Source organism: Balaenoptera musculus, chromosome 15 (assembly GCF_009873245.2).
Source record: "Balaenoptera musculus isolate JJ_BM4_2016_0621 chromosome 15, mBalMus1.pri.v3, whole genome shotgun sequence".
NCBI lineage: Eukaryota > Metazoa > Chordata > Mammalia > Artiodactyla > Balaenopteridae > Balaenoptera > Balaenoptera musculus.
In genome coordinates, this window is record NC_045799.1 from 34,632,833 (window position 1) to 34,649,725 (window position 16,893).

The following is a 16,893-nucleotide window of genomic DNA, read 5'->3' on the forward strand; positions in this document are numbered from 1 at the left end:
GCCTTTATCAAAACATTGTAATTAATGTGTTTTAATGATTTTTAGATAATGTTTTCCCATTTCATTTGCTCAAAGATCTTCCTTTTAAAATTATACTAAAATCTAATTGTTTTATATAATTTATCTACTGCAATATGTGGAAATATGTGAAGTCTTAAAATAATTTGAAAATTATGACAGACTAGTTAGTGCTGAAATATATTTTACATATTTTTCACTTTATTTTTAGAATAACTTTATTAATATGCATTTGAAATATACACTGGGAGCATATAACAGATACCTTTGTACACAAAATCTAGATTTAAAACATGGTAATATTTTGCCAGATACGCTTCAGATTTTTTTTCCTTTTTTAAGAATTCAAATCACCTTTCTTGTCATTTCATCCTCAGAGCTTACCACTATCTTGAAAATAGTGTATATTATTCCCTGCATGCTTTTATGCTATTGTTATATACATGTACTCATGAACAGTGGAAATTGCTGTTTTGTAAAATTTAAAATTGTGCACATATGGTTTTGCACATTTTTATCATTTAATACTTTATATTAATGTAATTCACGTTTTCAAATGTATCTACACTGATAACATTTAATTTTAAGATTTATTTTAACTACACTATAATGTTCCATTGTATAAATAAACCACTGTTCACATTTCCATTCCTCAACAAAGAGAAAATTATGTTGTTTTCTATTTATCAAAATTATAAAAATTATTGAAAGGAATATTAAAAAAAAAATCTTTGTAAGTGATCCTCTGAACATGTGTATAAGATTTTCCTAGGTTATTTATTTAAGTTGAATTGTGGCTTATAAAGGTATGTGTAATGAAAATTTTACTAAAAATTGCCTTCAAAATGATTGTATTAATGTATATTCTTACCAGAAATGCACAAGTATTTTGTGGCAAGAGATTATGCATATCTATCAAGTCCCATTTTCTTTTCCTCCTGAGCATAAAGCTTGATTCCATTTTCTGGCTTTTCTCGTAGTTAGATGTTTCTGAAGACCTGAATGCTGGTGACATGTGACTAGAAGAGGTGAGTGGTCCTTTAAAGCTTCCATGACCAAGAAGTGAGACTTCCCCATGGTCTCCTTCCTCATCATCCAGCTGCAAGGAGAGTTCTCTAAGGACTTTGAACAGAGTTGAGTTACAAGATGAGAGGGACTGGGCTTTCTGAATGACTTCATCAGAGGCTGTATGACCAGGAACATGTCCCCTGGACTGGGACATGAACAATGAATGAACTTTCTTTGTATTAAGCCACTGAGATTATGAGTTTCTGTTTCAAATGAGATTGCTACATGTTACCTTCAACTGATGTGTTGCATGTACATTTCTTTCCATCTTCACCTCCTTTTGAAGTTGTCAGACTTAAAATATTTTTATCTATTTTAATTTTATGAGACAAATGGCTAAAAGAATCTCAGTATGGGGCCAATTTGTATTTATCTATACTAGTGAGGTTAAGTAATATTTTCTGTGTTTATTGGCACTTGGTTTTCTCCTTCTTAAAACTTGCCTATTCATCTCTTGCCCATTTTCAACCCATCTTTTATCAGGTTGTTTATTTTTTTCCCATTGTTTTGGAGGAGTGCCTTATGTATTTTGGCTACTAAGCCTTCCATGACTATGTTCATTGTTAATATCTTCTGACTGTCTGTGGTGTAGATCTCAACTTTGTTCATGGTGTTATTTTGTTTCCATGGATTGTATTCATTTTAATGTGGCCAGTTTGTCATTCATTTCCTTTACGGTTTGTGCATTTTTGTCTTGTTTATGAAATTCTAATTTACTTTGTGGCCATCAAGGTATTCTTTTATAGGCTCCCTTAAAAGTTTTAAATTTTGTGCTAGTCACATTTAGAATTTTACTCTGTAGGGAATTTATTTTTATGTATTATGTGGAGTAGTAATATAATTTTATTTTTTGCACATACATAGTTCATTCTGTTCACAATGACTTGTAATGCCACTTCTGTCATAAAGCAAATATTCATATATGTACATGTGGGTCTGTTTCTAAGGTCCATTCTGTCATTGTATTCCTGGTGAATTTGAGGTTTTTTATGTCTCATCACAGAAAGAATTCAGTGAGAGACAAAGATATAGGTAAGAAATGGATTTATTTAGAGAGAAACACACTCCACCGACAGAATGTGGGCCGTCTCAGAAGGTGAGAGAGAGCCCTGCAATATGGCGTGGTTAGTTTTTATGGGCTGGGTAATTTCATAGGCTAATGAGTGGGAGGATTATTCTAATTATTTTGGGGAAGGGGTGGGGATTTCCAGGAATTGGGTCACTGCCCACTTTTTGACCTTTTATGGTTGGCCTCAGAACTGTCATGGTGTTGGTGGGTGTGTCATTTAGTGTGTTGATGTATTACACTGAGCATATAATGAGGCTCAAGGTCTACTGGAAGACAAATCTTCTGCCATCTTGGACACAATTGGTTCTAACCAGTCATTGTCATGTCCTATGGCTATATCATTCTCTTAAAGGTTGTGCCCTGCTCCCTTCCCTCCTGTTTCAAACAGCCTAGTGTGTACATCAGCACTACATTTATCTATTGTCTATACTAATAGCTCACTGCCTTAATAACTATAACATTATCACTAGTGTTCATATCTGGTAAAAAAAAATGCCTTTTTGTTATTCTTTTTCAAATTGATTTTATGCATCTTATTATATAAGAGTTTAACAATCTATTTGGCAAGGTCCGTGAAAAAGAATTCCAAATTTCTAAAAGGTTTTAATAATGAATAATTTTAAAATTAATAATTTTGTGGTTTTAATTAGAAATATATCTATAGATTATTTTATGGAAATTAACATTGTCTTTCTATCCATGAACATATCTCCTTCAAAACGATGAGGTTTTCTTTTATGACTTAAAATAAATTTTAATACTTTTCTTCATAAATGTGTTTTTATTCCTTTTGCTCTGAGATACCTTCTGGTTTTTCCTTCTATGGTGAATGCAATCATTGTAAAATATATTAAAAGTTATAGTTGGTTTCAGCTGGTATATAGAAATGCTATTGATTTTTGTATGTTAATTTTTATCCTCAAAAAAAACCCCTCTTAATATTTGATTTTTCTGCAGGCTTCAATAATGTCTTTTTTAAAAAATTGATTTCTTCCTTTATGACAGTTATTTCCAAATACCTATTGAACATATTTTTTCACTGTTTCCTGGTCTATAGTATACCTTGCTATTGATATAAATGTCATTCCTTCATAGAAAATCTGCTCTTTCTTTCTGATTCTTATGAGATTCTTTGCTTTGTCCTCCATGTTCTGCAGTTTTACTATGTGTCTAATCATCGTATGGTTAACTGTTCACATAACCATCCCTCATGGTGGGTGGTTTCTTTGCATCATTTGTAAATTTTTACTAACAGCTCATCTTTATCTCAGATTGGTTATTTAATGTTTTCTGTGGGACTCTTGTGTACTCTTTGCTCTGGAATGGTTGCTACAAAGCACCTCGTGTGTCTTCATGTCTTTCATTTACAGACCCTAATTTGGGGATTCTCCCACCAAATTCATATTATAAATTAGACTCCAAACCCCCAGAAGGGATAGTCCTTGGACTTGCATTTCTCATGTGCGATTTTTGTTCCATATAGAGATCGAGGCAAAGAGAAGCTCTTATTTTTCCCTTCTGTGGACTAGTGTATAAAGTTAATTTCTTCTTCTTTTTACCAAAGGAAAAGCTCTTCCAGGATGCTAGTTTAATGTAAAGTTATCTGTTCCAAGGATATGTCTTATTACTAGCACAAGGACAGATTACCTCTCCTTACATTGAATGTGAGGATTCTGGTTCTTTGTTAAAAACCTATGTGTGACTTTTCAGGCCCAACCATAGACAATGACAAAGGCTTTACTTGTCAAGCTTCACAGGGAAACAGTGCACCAGCCTGGGTGGAAGCTTCAAGGGGAGTTGCCGTCAAGGTCTCAGACCCCTTCTGCTGCCCACACTCTTTCACACATTTGCATTCCTAGCTCAGACCCTTCATTCCTAGGTCTCTTTATCTGAGGCCCTGGGCAGAGAGAGGTCTTCTTCAGGCACTTCTGCTGAGCTTTCTTATGGGGGCTGGAGGGGAAGACTTTGAAGACACTTTCCCCAACTCAGTTCTGGGCACTTTTCCACTGTTAGCCACACACCCTCCCAGCATCCCCCTCCCCACCAGGTGTTCAGAGCTCCTGCAACAATTAAGAAACTCCCACCCATGTCTGTGCTGACCCACCCAACAGGAGACAACCAGCACGTTCTCTGATTTTAGACTCTTGCTTATACCATCACAGAGATTAAAGGCTTAAATTTTTCATTTTTGGCTTGTTGCTTTAATTGCCTATTTGACACCTAGCAGCTCATTCTGTCTTCCAGCTCAGTGGAGCTCCTGACAGCTTTAAAATGCTACCCTGAAATCCTAACATATATTGGACCCATAACCATCCCAGGCTACCAGATTATTTGCCATCCTAACTTTAGTTTCCCTCTTTATTTCTAGACCCTTTTTTTTTTTTAACCATTCCTGTGCAGATATTAGCATATCTTATCCAGAATATCTAGCTGTTTGTAACCAGAGGTTGGTCCAACAGAGCTTTGTCCCTAAGTTAGAGGAATGGGAATCCTCATTTCATTTCTGCCCCCAAAAAAGAAAGTAAGAAAATGAATTCTGATAAAGTAAAGGAACATTATAACTCATTAATTTCTCAGATCTACACAGGGTGGGAGAGGAAGGAAATTTACACTGGATAGCAAGCATTTGCATTAGGTAAAAATGAATAGTTTTCTAGTTGTTAGGATCATTGGCCACTAAATGAGTTATTGATTAAAGTTATAAATGTTTTCTCAGAATGTGTAAAAAAAGAAAGACACCTAATTCTTAGATATATATTGAGACTTGGGTGTAAGGAGTCTCTGGGTTTCCTTCCTAACTTGCATATTTATGATGCCTACTTTTGAAAGGCTTCCAATCTTATAGATTATTTTGTAGCTCAGAAATTTTAAAACATCTATTTCCACATACAACATATTACTATAGGAATTTAATTTCTCTTTGCAGGAAATTAAATAGATTTGTTTAAATATCCAGAGTATACTGGCTTCAGAGCACTGTGTAAGAAGTAACTTCATTTATACCTTTGTATGTCATATACAATCTCTTCCTCTTTGCTGAACTCTCTCCCTCTACATGGAATTTTGTCAGCCTCCTATGAATCCCTGATGGCTCTCAATGGGTGTTTGTGGGTTATGTTCCCTAGAAGCAGAGCCTGATATATTTGTGTGTGAGTGTGTATGCATGAAAATGATTTACTGAAGGAATGCACTCAGGAGAAAACTATAAGGGGATGAGGAAAACAGAAGAAATAGGAAGAAAATATACAGACAGGTGGTTCAGCTGAAGTCCAGCCTCAGTTTGATCCCATAGGGAGCTCTGGAATGTGAATAGTACCGCTAGCTTGGTTATACCTTGAGGCGAGACGGAAGGGCTTTTGTACCCTTTCATCATTTGGTCATTGACTACCAGCCATCTTCTCCAGTGGATGTAATTTCCCCTGCACCTCTGGGTGGGATGGCTGCCATTTGCCAAGGGGAAGTTTTGAGGAGAGATGGCGGCTCTGAACGATGAGCAGCAAACTCTCAGAGCAGCTGGGAGATGGGTGTACTAAGAAGGTAAATGGAATCTTGATATGGCACTAACAGTATCTACTACAGTACAATAATCCTTGTGTTACTGTAAGGCAGTAAGAATCAAGATAAAATGGAACCGTTTGATTCCTTTCTTCGGGCTTTTCACCAAGTCGAATATTCAGTATTACCATTACTTAGATTCATTATTTTAAATGTATTTTAAAGATAAATGTTTATTTAATCCTGCATCTCCATTTCTTTGGCTTTTACTGTATTTGATGTCCTGGATATATCTGAGACTATAGCTGTGAAGGTAGGAAGGGCTCATGTAGCAACTGTAGAAGCAGCTACTACCTGGCCTCCTGCTAAGTCAAGGCAGGCCATATTGCAAGACCCAGCCTCAGCTCAGGACTTTCCAGACTGATCTCAGAATCACTCTCAGAAAAAAGTCTGAGTCTTAGTTTTTGAGCTTTCACAAGTGACAAAATTTCTCTTCTGCATAAAGAAGAGACACACTGACGTACAGAAGTCTGGAGTCAGACAGAGTTCGATACGAATTTGTTTCCATTAGATCTCAGCTGTGTGGCTTGAGGCATTAGAAGTTACCAGCTGAGTGAACTGCAAGAAAGGGTTCTAACTGCTCTTCTCTTCTCCAAACTTTTTGAAGCTGGATTCCAAAATAAGTGTTCATCAGATAAGCCTTTTGAGAACTATCTTCTCTTTAAGAGATCACTAAATACAGCATTATTTTCTTCTTTTCAGCAAGATAATCAACTCTGAGCATTCTCCCATCTGCCTCTGACTACAAAGTAAAGAGTTTTTAATGACAAAAAAGGCTATGAGAATAATAAAATGCTGAGTCTATACCTTCACACTCAGAGAGAAAAACAAAAACTATAAAGAAGGGCCACGTGGTCACTCATTTCCTTACTGAAAATATATTATTCATAGCCTCCTGAAATTCCATCATGGTAGGTTTTCTTTGCAAAGCAATAATTTCTAAGAGTTTCCACATTCCAAAGACAATGAGGGCAAGAAGCCAATATTCCAACGCACAAGTTTTGTGACATGAAATAATGTACGGAAATTACTACCATTGCTAATTAACACTAATTAAGTGCCAAAAGCATTTTAATTTTCAGATACTTCTATTTCTGGGTTACATTTTATTCACTCCACATTGTGAAGCAAAGTGCAAAGGTATCCACTTTGGATTCATAATTTACACATTGCTGAAAATTCTTCCATGTACTTAAGTATGATACACACAATTTAGAGGAAAAAGTAAATAATAAAGGCAAAAACTATAATTTTTATTCAGTCTGTTTCATCTTAACTCTTTTGGCTTGTCATTTCATATCAAGATTCTTAAATATCAGTTTAATGTACTCATGGCCAGATGAACTGGATAAAAGTGTTTTCAGGCTACCACCAGGGATCAAACTTACGAGCTTCTATTTTAAGGAAACTTTACATGGAGTAGGAGAAATGAGTGAGACACAATTTCTTGAGGATACAAAGCTATAGCATCACATTTATGAGCAAGAATCCAGATACAAACTTCCTAGATTCAAATTCCCACTCCACCACCTTAGGAACATATGCAGTCTTAGTACTTAGTACTTAGTCTCTCTATGCCTAATCTCTGGTTTGAAAATAGGATTAATCATAGCATCTAACTCATTAAGCTATCATGAGGATTAATAAATGTGAAACACTTAGAATGGTGCCTGAAAAAATTAATACTGAGTAAATATTCTTTCCACATTATTACCTTTGTTGGATACATCTCAGGCTCATTGGACCATCTAAATTTGTTTTGTGACATCTTCCTTATGAGAAATCATCAAAACCACTTTGAGATGAAGGGAGATCAGGTTAATATAATTTTGCCATTTCCTCATTCCTCTACCCAGCTCATGGGCCAAAGTATGCTCCCTTCTTTTTGTACTTCCATTAGTAGCTGCATTCCTCTAAGGATCACTAATCTGTTCTCCATTTCTATAATTCTGTCATTTCAATATTGTTATATAAATGGAATCATATAGTACATGTAACCTTTTGAGATTAGCTTTCCCATTCAGCATAATTCACTGAGCATCTATCCAAGCTGTTGTGTGGATAAAGGGTTTGTTCCTTTTTATTTCTGAGTAGTATTCCATGCTATGTATGCATAACAGTTTGTTCAACTATTCAGCAATTGAAGAACATGTGTGCTGTCTCCATTTTGTGCTGTTATGAATAAAGCTGCTATGAATATTTGTATATAGGTCTTTGTGTCAATCGTGTCTTAATTTCTCTGAGATAAAAGCCCAAGTGTGTAATTTCTGGATCATATAATAAGTACCTGTGTAGTTTTGTAAGCAATAGCCATACTCTTTTCAAGAGTAGCCATACAATTTTATATTTCTACCAGCAATATATGAGTGATCCAGTTTCTCTGCATCCTTACTAGCATTTGGGGTTATCATTATTTTTTATTCTATCCTTTCTAGTAGGTATGTAGTAATATCTCATTGTGGTTTCAATTTGCAAGTCTCAAATTGCTAATGATGTTGAACATGTTTTCATGTGCTTATTTGCCATCTATATATGCTCTTTGCATAAATGTCTGTTCAGGATTGTTTTTTTAAAGTTGCTATTTGAGGGTCCTTTATATATTCTAGATACTAGTACTTTGTTAAATATGTGGTTTGCAAATACATTAAGTCTGCTACATATGAACCTTCAAGTTGAGAACTTTCAAAGATGTGCAAGTGCATTCACATGTCCAATCACGTAAGTTAGTTCACGTGTCTGGCGTACATTGTCATGTGCACGCATCCTCTACAAGTAGTTGCCCTTTTGTGTACTTTACTGTACAGTACTGTATAGAGTACAGTGGAACAGGATCTTTATTTCAAGCCCAGGATGTCTGGAAGCAAGCATAAAGACAGCAGTGATGTAGCTGGTACTACTGTACTTTTCAAGGTACTGTACTGTAAGATTAAAAATGTTTCTATATTTTTGTTTGTTTTTTATGTATTATTTGTGTGAAAAGTATTATAAACCTATTACAGTACAGTACTATATAGCCGATTGTGTTAGTTGGGTACCTAGGCTAACTTTGTTAGACTTACAAACAAATTGGATGTGCTCTCAGAATGGAACTCATTCATATGTAGGGGACTTACTGTATTTTCACCCAGTTTCTAGTTTGTTTCTCAGTTCTCTTAAGAGGATCTTTCACAGAGGGAAATTTTAAATATGATGAGATCCAATTTATCTATTTCTAATATATCAGAAAATTCAAGGCAACAATAAATAAAAATTGGGAGAAATAACGTCCAATCATACATATTTTATCAAAAAATACACAAAAATATGGAGGTCAAATAAATTCAATTTATGTAAACACAGTTTAAGAAGCAGAAATTGAGTTCAGTTTTGTTCATCTACTTTTAATTAAATTGTGCTTAATACTTCCTACTGTTATAACAACAGTTAGGATCCTTGATAACTCTTTATAGAAGAGAGGCTGGTGAGTTGATTGAGGAACACCCAACTTTATCAGACAGCTAACTGCATATGTAGCAGCCATGTCATAACACCTAGGTTTGAAAGGGAAACTATTTTCCATGCATCTCAAACTCAGAACAAGCAGGCGATGAGGGCAGCAAACTGGAGGTAAGATTAGGAAAGGAGTCACTCTAAGATGTCTTAGCAGCATGTAAAACAAAAAACTCAGAGACTCACTGAAGTTGGAGAGTCCCCCACTTACCTTGGTCAGAAATCTTCAAGCTTGCTCTGTGCTCAACCATGAAATAGAACCTCCAGGAATAATTACCTTGCATCTTCCGTACCACATTTCTACACTGTGCTGGCTTTTCCATTTACTTTTGGACATAAACTATTTCTTCTTGCCCCTCATCAAATGAGAGGCAGAAGCATAGTATCCAGATTATGGGAGCAAAATATAGTTTTGTAACCAAGCAGGACCTTATGGGGCCTTCCTGGAACAGACCCTTTCCCATATACCCTCTGCTTAACTCCTCTCTGAAGTACCTATGTAATAGTATCTGATGCACATTTCCTGAGTTGTTTTATAGATGCTAAAAGTCTCACCAAATGGAAGAAATTAACTACTTGATGACCATAAGCACATAGTCCCCAGACCTACTGGTGCCTTAGGATTGATAATGTTAACCCTTGTGACACCACCCTGTTACTTTACCATCACCCAATCTGAGAATTGTGCACAAGCTGATCATATACCCTGCAACTCCCTTCCTTCACTTGGCCTTTAAAAATACTTTCCTGAAACTCATTGGGAAGTTTGGGTGTTTTGAGACTAGTTGCCCTGGACTCCTTGTTTTGTGCCCTGGAATAAAGACTGCACTTTCCTTCATCACAACCCAGTGTCAGTAGATTGGTGAGTGGACCCAAGTTTGGTTCGAGCAAAGGATTTGTTAAGAGCAAAGGATTAATGTCAAGAAGATCCATTTCTGAAGCCTAGTTCTGCCAGTCACTTGTTCTGTGATTATACAGAAAATATTAACATATCTAAGATTTTCATCTGTGAAATGGAGATAATTGTATTTGCACAATAATGATGTTTTGACCCTTAAATGTTTTGACCCTTAAATGAGATAATGCATGTATAGGGCCTGGCATATTTTAAGAATTTGTGAAAAGCCAGTTATTTTATTATAGCCAAGTACGTATGCCCCATCAACAGGTGATAAGCAGTACATCACCTGTTGGCTTACCTAAAGAATGAGCCAAGTTTTGAGGGTGCCAAGATTCTTTGCCTGCCTTCGAAATTTGGGTACTCTTCTAGAAACAGGCTAGCCCTACAAACTTGCAAGCTGAACTTTCATCAGAACTTAGCTTGAAATACTTGCATAAATGGAAAATGGAAGAGAGATGCTCAAGTAGTAAATATGATAGAAAGTAGATAGATTATAATTCCATTTCTGGCTAACTTGAAAAGGTCAAATATATTATTTTTATTTAGAGTTGTTCATAACAGCAGTTGCCACTGACAGTTTATGAAAAATAGTCCTACATAAGTCCAAAGTGTTATTTCTATTTCTAAATAAATAGCCCAAGAAAATATTCAAGAGTAAAGTTTTTACTTAGAACTAATTTGAGGTTAGTGATCCCATACAATGGCCCCCATTAGACTAGTATCTCCATGAAACAATCAGCTACATTAAATTAGCTTCAGGGTTTAAGAGCATGGGCATTGTTTTAGGTTGGGTTCTACAAAAGCAGGGCCTAAGGCAGAGATTCAGATGCTCTCAGAAAAAGGGGAATGAGGGAAGCAGAATGGGACAGAAGAATGAACTGAACAAGGATGTGGTCTCAGCTGGAGTTGAGCTTTAGCCTGATCCCACAGAGATCTCTGAAGTGTGAATGCACCATAAACTTGTTTTCTTTAAGCAGGAGGGCAGGCCTTTGGTATTATGGGTCAGTGGTCATTAGACGTGGGCTGTTCTCATCCTGTGAGCAAAACTTCAGTTAGATGCACAATAATTCTCGGCAGAAGGGGCAGTCCTAAATTGATAGCTGACAATACTCATGGCGGCTAGGAATTGGTTGCACCTGCCTCTAAAGAGGATCTGGATGAATGAGGGAAGTGAGTATTCCTATTTGTAATAAAAAAAATCCTATCCCTTATTAAGAATCTATTGGCTTCATAGGAAGGCAAATTAAAAGGCAATATAATAAAAGTGTCCAAATCATGCCAAAGAGAATCTATACTTGTAGTCCTTAAATTTGGGTGAATGGAGGTTACAAAAATCTGAAAGGTTGTGATATATGTTAGACACCTGCTTTTAAGAAACTGCGCAAGTGTGTATATACATAATATTTGCATAGAATTTCAGGGGTTCTCAGATCCCTTGATGAAGCTCATTTACAGATTGTTTGAATTAGAAATTTCTGTTTTGGACCATGTGAACTTGTACTGGCCTTGACAGCAGTATTGGAATGGTAACCAGAGTCTAGAGAAATGATGAAAATCAGTGGAGAAGCAAGATATAGATCTGGGCTACCAGTACAATGGAGAGACAACAGTTAAAATAAATCAGTCATAATCCATAATAAGAAATCCACCAGGTTAGTTATCTCAAGGGACACTCGAGCAGGGGGTAAAGGCTTCTAGGAGCAATGAAAAAAAAGAGTTTCTAGATTTTATCTCCTATAATGTGTTTTTGTACATCTGTCCACATCTTGCCCACACATAATGGAGGCATTCCTGCCCTTCTAGCATAAGTTATAATACCGGTTGTTAACAGTGCCACAAGCAGCCACAGCCAGCAATCACAATATGTAATTACTTTCATATTCATTACACTTGGAGATGTCTTTTTCATCATCCTCTGACTCTTCAATAAATAAGAACAATGAAATCTAACAAGTCCCATGACCCATGTTTCTTCCTTGACCCATTTTTCCCAACAGATCTTGCCAGAATTCTATGAATGGACACTATCCAGAGGACACCCCAAAACCAAATTTGGAGGAAAAATGTTGAGGGTCACAAGTGGGGAGTAGTTGTTGAGTTGAGTGGGATATGAAATGGATCATTTCTTTGAATTTTTAGGGACAACTTTCTATAGTTGTTCCAAATAAAAAGGTAACAGATTTTTGTTTATTCTTACAGATATATAACATGTATATACATAAAGATGTACATATTATAATCCTGATGAATTTTCTCTAACTGAGAATACTTGTGTAACAGCTCCCAGGTCAAGAAATATAATTTCACTTGCATATAAAAGCTACCCTGAAGCCCGTTTTGTGGTCACAGTTATATCTGACAACTTTTTTGAAGCAGGGCACAACTGACCTGGAATTAATTCTACAGAAGGTATTCCTTTTTTGTAGCTAATTCATTCTAACTATATTCGTTCTAACTCCAGCCCATTATCTCTGAATGCTTTTCCTGATAGTAATCCTTCAATTTAAGTGATGCTTGAGTCTTGCAATGATATCTCATGATAAGAAGTTTCTCACCTTCTCTTCCAAAGAATTCCCTTTGTTATTTTAGTTTCTCAGGATCTGGAACTCTAGTCATTAAAATGTCCTTCATGAGAAATAACAACAGCACCTTTTCATCCTGACCTCTATTTTAAGGATCAGTTAAGAGGATAGGAAGCAATATACCTACAAACAGGATGGGAAGTGCTGATCACACACTGATATTCACACACTTGGATAGGTGAAGTGCAAATCTGGGAAATATTACAGTGACTTGGGTAAGAAGACAAGCTGAGATATTCATTGGATCTTCTCCACTGATTTAGAACCTAAGAGGGAACATTCTTTCATTGCTGTGAAATGTAATGACAGGCAGGGCTTCAGATAACCATCCCCAAATCCGGATGCTTATCTAAACCAAACCTGCCTGCCTGGAATCCCTTTGACTTTCAAAAATAGAGCCTGGACTCATGGGGAACCCTGCTTCCCAGACAATTTGGGACAGTTCCTGTGTTTAGTAAGGAATATTTTAAAAGAAAAGACATCATTTCCTCCCCCCGCTTTCCCCCAGGTTAAACTGAGACCATGAAGACAAATGTAGGGCAAAGTTTAACAAACAATAAATATTATATAAGCAATAGTGTTGCAAAAGGGAAAAATTATAAAATCTAGGATTTCATTTGTCATTGCTCTATTTTTTTTTGGAACTGCCCTATTTTTATCTTAACTTATTTACCAATATCCACAAACTTCCTCTAATTTCTTTTTTCTTTCTGTCTTTCTTTTTTAAAATGATCTGAGATATTTCCATTAGCTGCTGAACAGAAAGTATTTTTATACAGCAGGACTGGTCTCAGCATATCTGTAAAAAGATAGAAATTTAGGCTCAGAACCTTCTCACTTCCTCTCTCAGAGACCCAGTACTCATTGTCTCCTCTCTCTTCCCCCCAGTACTCATATGTCTCTTTTAATTCATTCCTTCATTACCTTCATTTGTTCCTTCATTTGTTCATTTAAAGATTAATCAAACACTTAATTTGCATCATATCCTGATTTTCTTTATTTCCTTTAGCACATCCATTAAGGAATTTGGGAAATCTTTGAAAAACTCATTCTCCCAAGACAAAAGATCCCAGTGTCACAAAGGGTTTCACCAGAAGCCAATCCTTAAGTTCAAAAATGTTCTTTGACAGAAGATGATTAGAGCCCAGCATTGTTAGTATTGGGAGCTGAATTGTATGTCCCAGTTTCTCAGAATCCCTTAAATTTAACCCACTAAGGAGTAGATTCCCTACTCGCTCTATTTATAAGCTTAATCCTGCTTAAGAAAGAATTTGAACACACAAATTGAGACTGGAAATTTGCTTTCATCGAATTGACTTTCTATACTGCAGCCAAAATGCCATCAATGTGGGTTTTGCCATGAAAATCTAATCATGACAGTCACTACTTAAAACCTTCCCTTGAGAGTGTTAAAAGAGAAACTGAGGTATATTAACATTTTGAAGAATTTATTTGAGCAAAAATCAATTCCAATAGAGAAGCGCCAGACCAGAAGTGTTGGGGTCCAGGACTGACAGGAACTGGGGAGAGACTGACATTGGAAGCAAGGAAAAAACATGATTTGATTGGCTATAGTCTAGTTGGCTGTTTGTGATTGGTTGTCCCTAGTGTCTCAATTTCTTAACCCTGAGGCATTTACAGGCTTAGACTTTGTTTTGCCCCAGCATTAGAGTACCCTCAGTGTAATAGTCTCCTTGCTTAATTAATTTAACAAAAGAAAGCTCAAAATTTTCAGAGGACCTTAAGAGCCTACAGGATTCAGCTGCTACCCACTTCTTGATTCTTCTTACTCCGAATCTCTTTGCTCCAGGATTCTGATTTGATTGATGTGGAAACCAGGAGGCTTCAGTGAGAGGTCACAGATATTAAAAGGTGTCAGAACTAGGATAAAGATAAAGGGGGTTAAAGGTCCAGTTTCTCATTCAAATCAGAACTTTGAAGAAATAAAAATATTAACTCCTAATGAATTCAGTTTGAGGAGGCCATGTAATTGTTTACTATTGATTGATTGATTGATTTAGGCTGTGCTGGGTCTTAGTTGCATCATGTTAGCTCTTAGTTGTGACATGCATGTGGCATCTAGTTCCCTGACCAGGGATAGAACCCGGGCCCCCTGCATTGGGAGTGTGGAGTCCTAGCCACTGGACCACCAGGGAAGTCCCATAATTGTTTACTATTTATCCAGAAGTAATACTCAAACTTTTGTTTAGTTATTTCTCAGTAAAAAGGTAATCAATATATTTGTAAAAACTTCAAGGACTAACAAAAATATACAACAACACTGATTTTCATTAATCCTAAGATTGTTCATATTTTGATATTTCTGAAGTAAAATAAATGAATCATTATTAATAATTATAATAATATCAAAATCCATGGTGTGTCATAATTTAATTGGCAAGGTTATTTCCTTTTAGTATTACAGCGTACTGATATATCTTATAATAGATGGTGATTAGATTTGATGTAATCTGATAGCTAGGTCTTTCTGCCACCCCAGGTCTTTAGTCCCCACTCCAATGATAACCATTTCTTGTGTGCACTTCTCAAAATTTTTATGTATATACAGTTAAATAAACAAAATGAGACCATATATGATGTATAGTTCAATACCTCATATTACATTTATTATTATGCTTGCAGAAAATTTCTGACTAATGGTGTAGTTAGTGAACATTTTTACCTTTATTAGGCAATCCTGTTTAGAGTTTTACTATTCTTTTAAAGTGCTTCTAGATTTTATTTGCTAATAGTGTAGTAATATGTCAGCATTCATATCTGTCCATAGTTCCCATAATTTCTTTATTGTGATGTTGTTAGCTTTTTCTATGTTATATTGATGTCGTAATAGTAATTTGGAAGTTTTCTTTCTCTAAGGTCTAAAGCAGTTTAACTGATTTTGAAGTTCTCTGTTTCTCAATGGTTTGAGAGAATTTTTATGTCCACAGTGCTAAATTAATTAAGCAAGGAGGCCATCAGACTTACTGCGTTAGTATCATATGCAAACAAACCAAAACCTAAGCCTGTAAATGCCTCAAGGTTAAGAAATTGAAACCTAAAGACAACCCATCACAAACAGCCAACTAGACTCTTCCAACTAAGGCAACCCCTTATGCTACAGCCAATCAAATAATTTCCTTGCTTTGCTTTACTCTTTTCTCTATAAGTGTCTCACCTGAGCTCCTGTCAGTGGAATTCTCAGAACCACATCCAGTTTGGCGATGTCCCATTCTAATCCATTTTTGCTCAAATAAACTTAAACATTTTAATATACTTCAGTTTATCTTTCAACAATAAGTAAAATCACATAATCTAGTACTTTTGAGGGAGAGATAGGGGGAGGTGGGGAGTAACTTGTTGTCAACTGCAGTGATTTATTCCATAGAAACTGATCTGTCTCTTCTGGAGTCATTCTTCTCTTTTCCCTAGCAAATCATGCATTTCATTCAGGTATTCAAATGTATTTGCATAAAATTGAAAAAAGCAGTCTCCAGAGTAATTGAGGTTTTTCTCTTTATCCATGATTATTTCTCAATTCTTTTTTCTATAATTTCAGATACCTTTTTTTCCTGATATTTTTAGTTAATTGATTTTATATTTTATTAGCAGTTTCAAAGAATTGTTCTGAGATTTTTTTCATGTTTGTAAATTTGTATTAATTGTTTTCATTTGACTCTTTTAAAAATGGTTTTCTTGGGTTGGATACTGAGGGGTTTTTTTTTTTTTTTTTTTTTTTTTCATTGTTTTTGGTTTAGTGTGCTAGGTAATTAAGGCTAAGGATTTTCCTCTGAGGACTGCTTTAACAATACTCTTAGTTTTGATGCATGGATTTTTTTAACTATTCCTATTTTTCTAGGTGTATTGTAATTTTTAATTTCTGATACTATATCTGAACTAAAAGTCAACAAGAAAGTTACTTTAACATATTGGTGGTAAAGTTGATTTCTCTTTTGTTATAAATTTCTAGGCTTATTACGTAATTATGAATGCAGAATGACATTGAGATTTTTTGTGGCCTAATATAAGGTATAATTTTGTAAATAATTCATGGGCACATGAAAGAAGAGATGTTTGACTTCCTGATTATATAATTTGATATACTTTACTTATCATGTTACTTATATACTTAGACTGTAAATATCTATTATTTTTGCACAGTAAGTATGTTTTGCTCTGAATGAAGCAGATTAAAGTCCCCAGCCACTACTTTA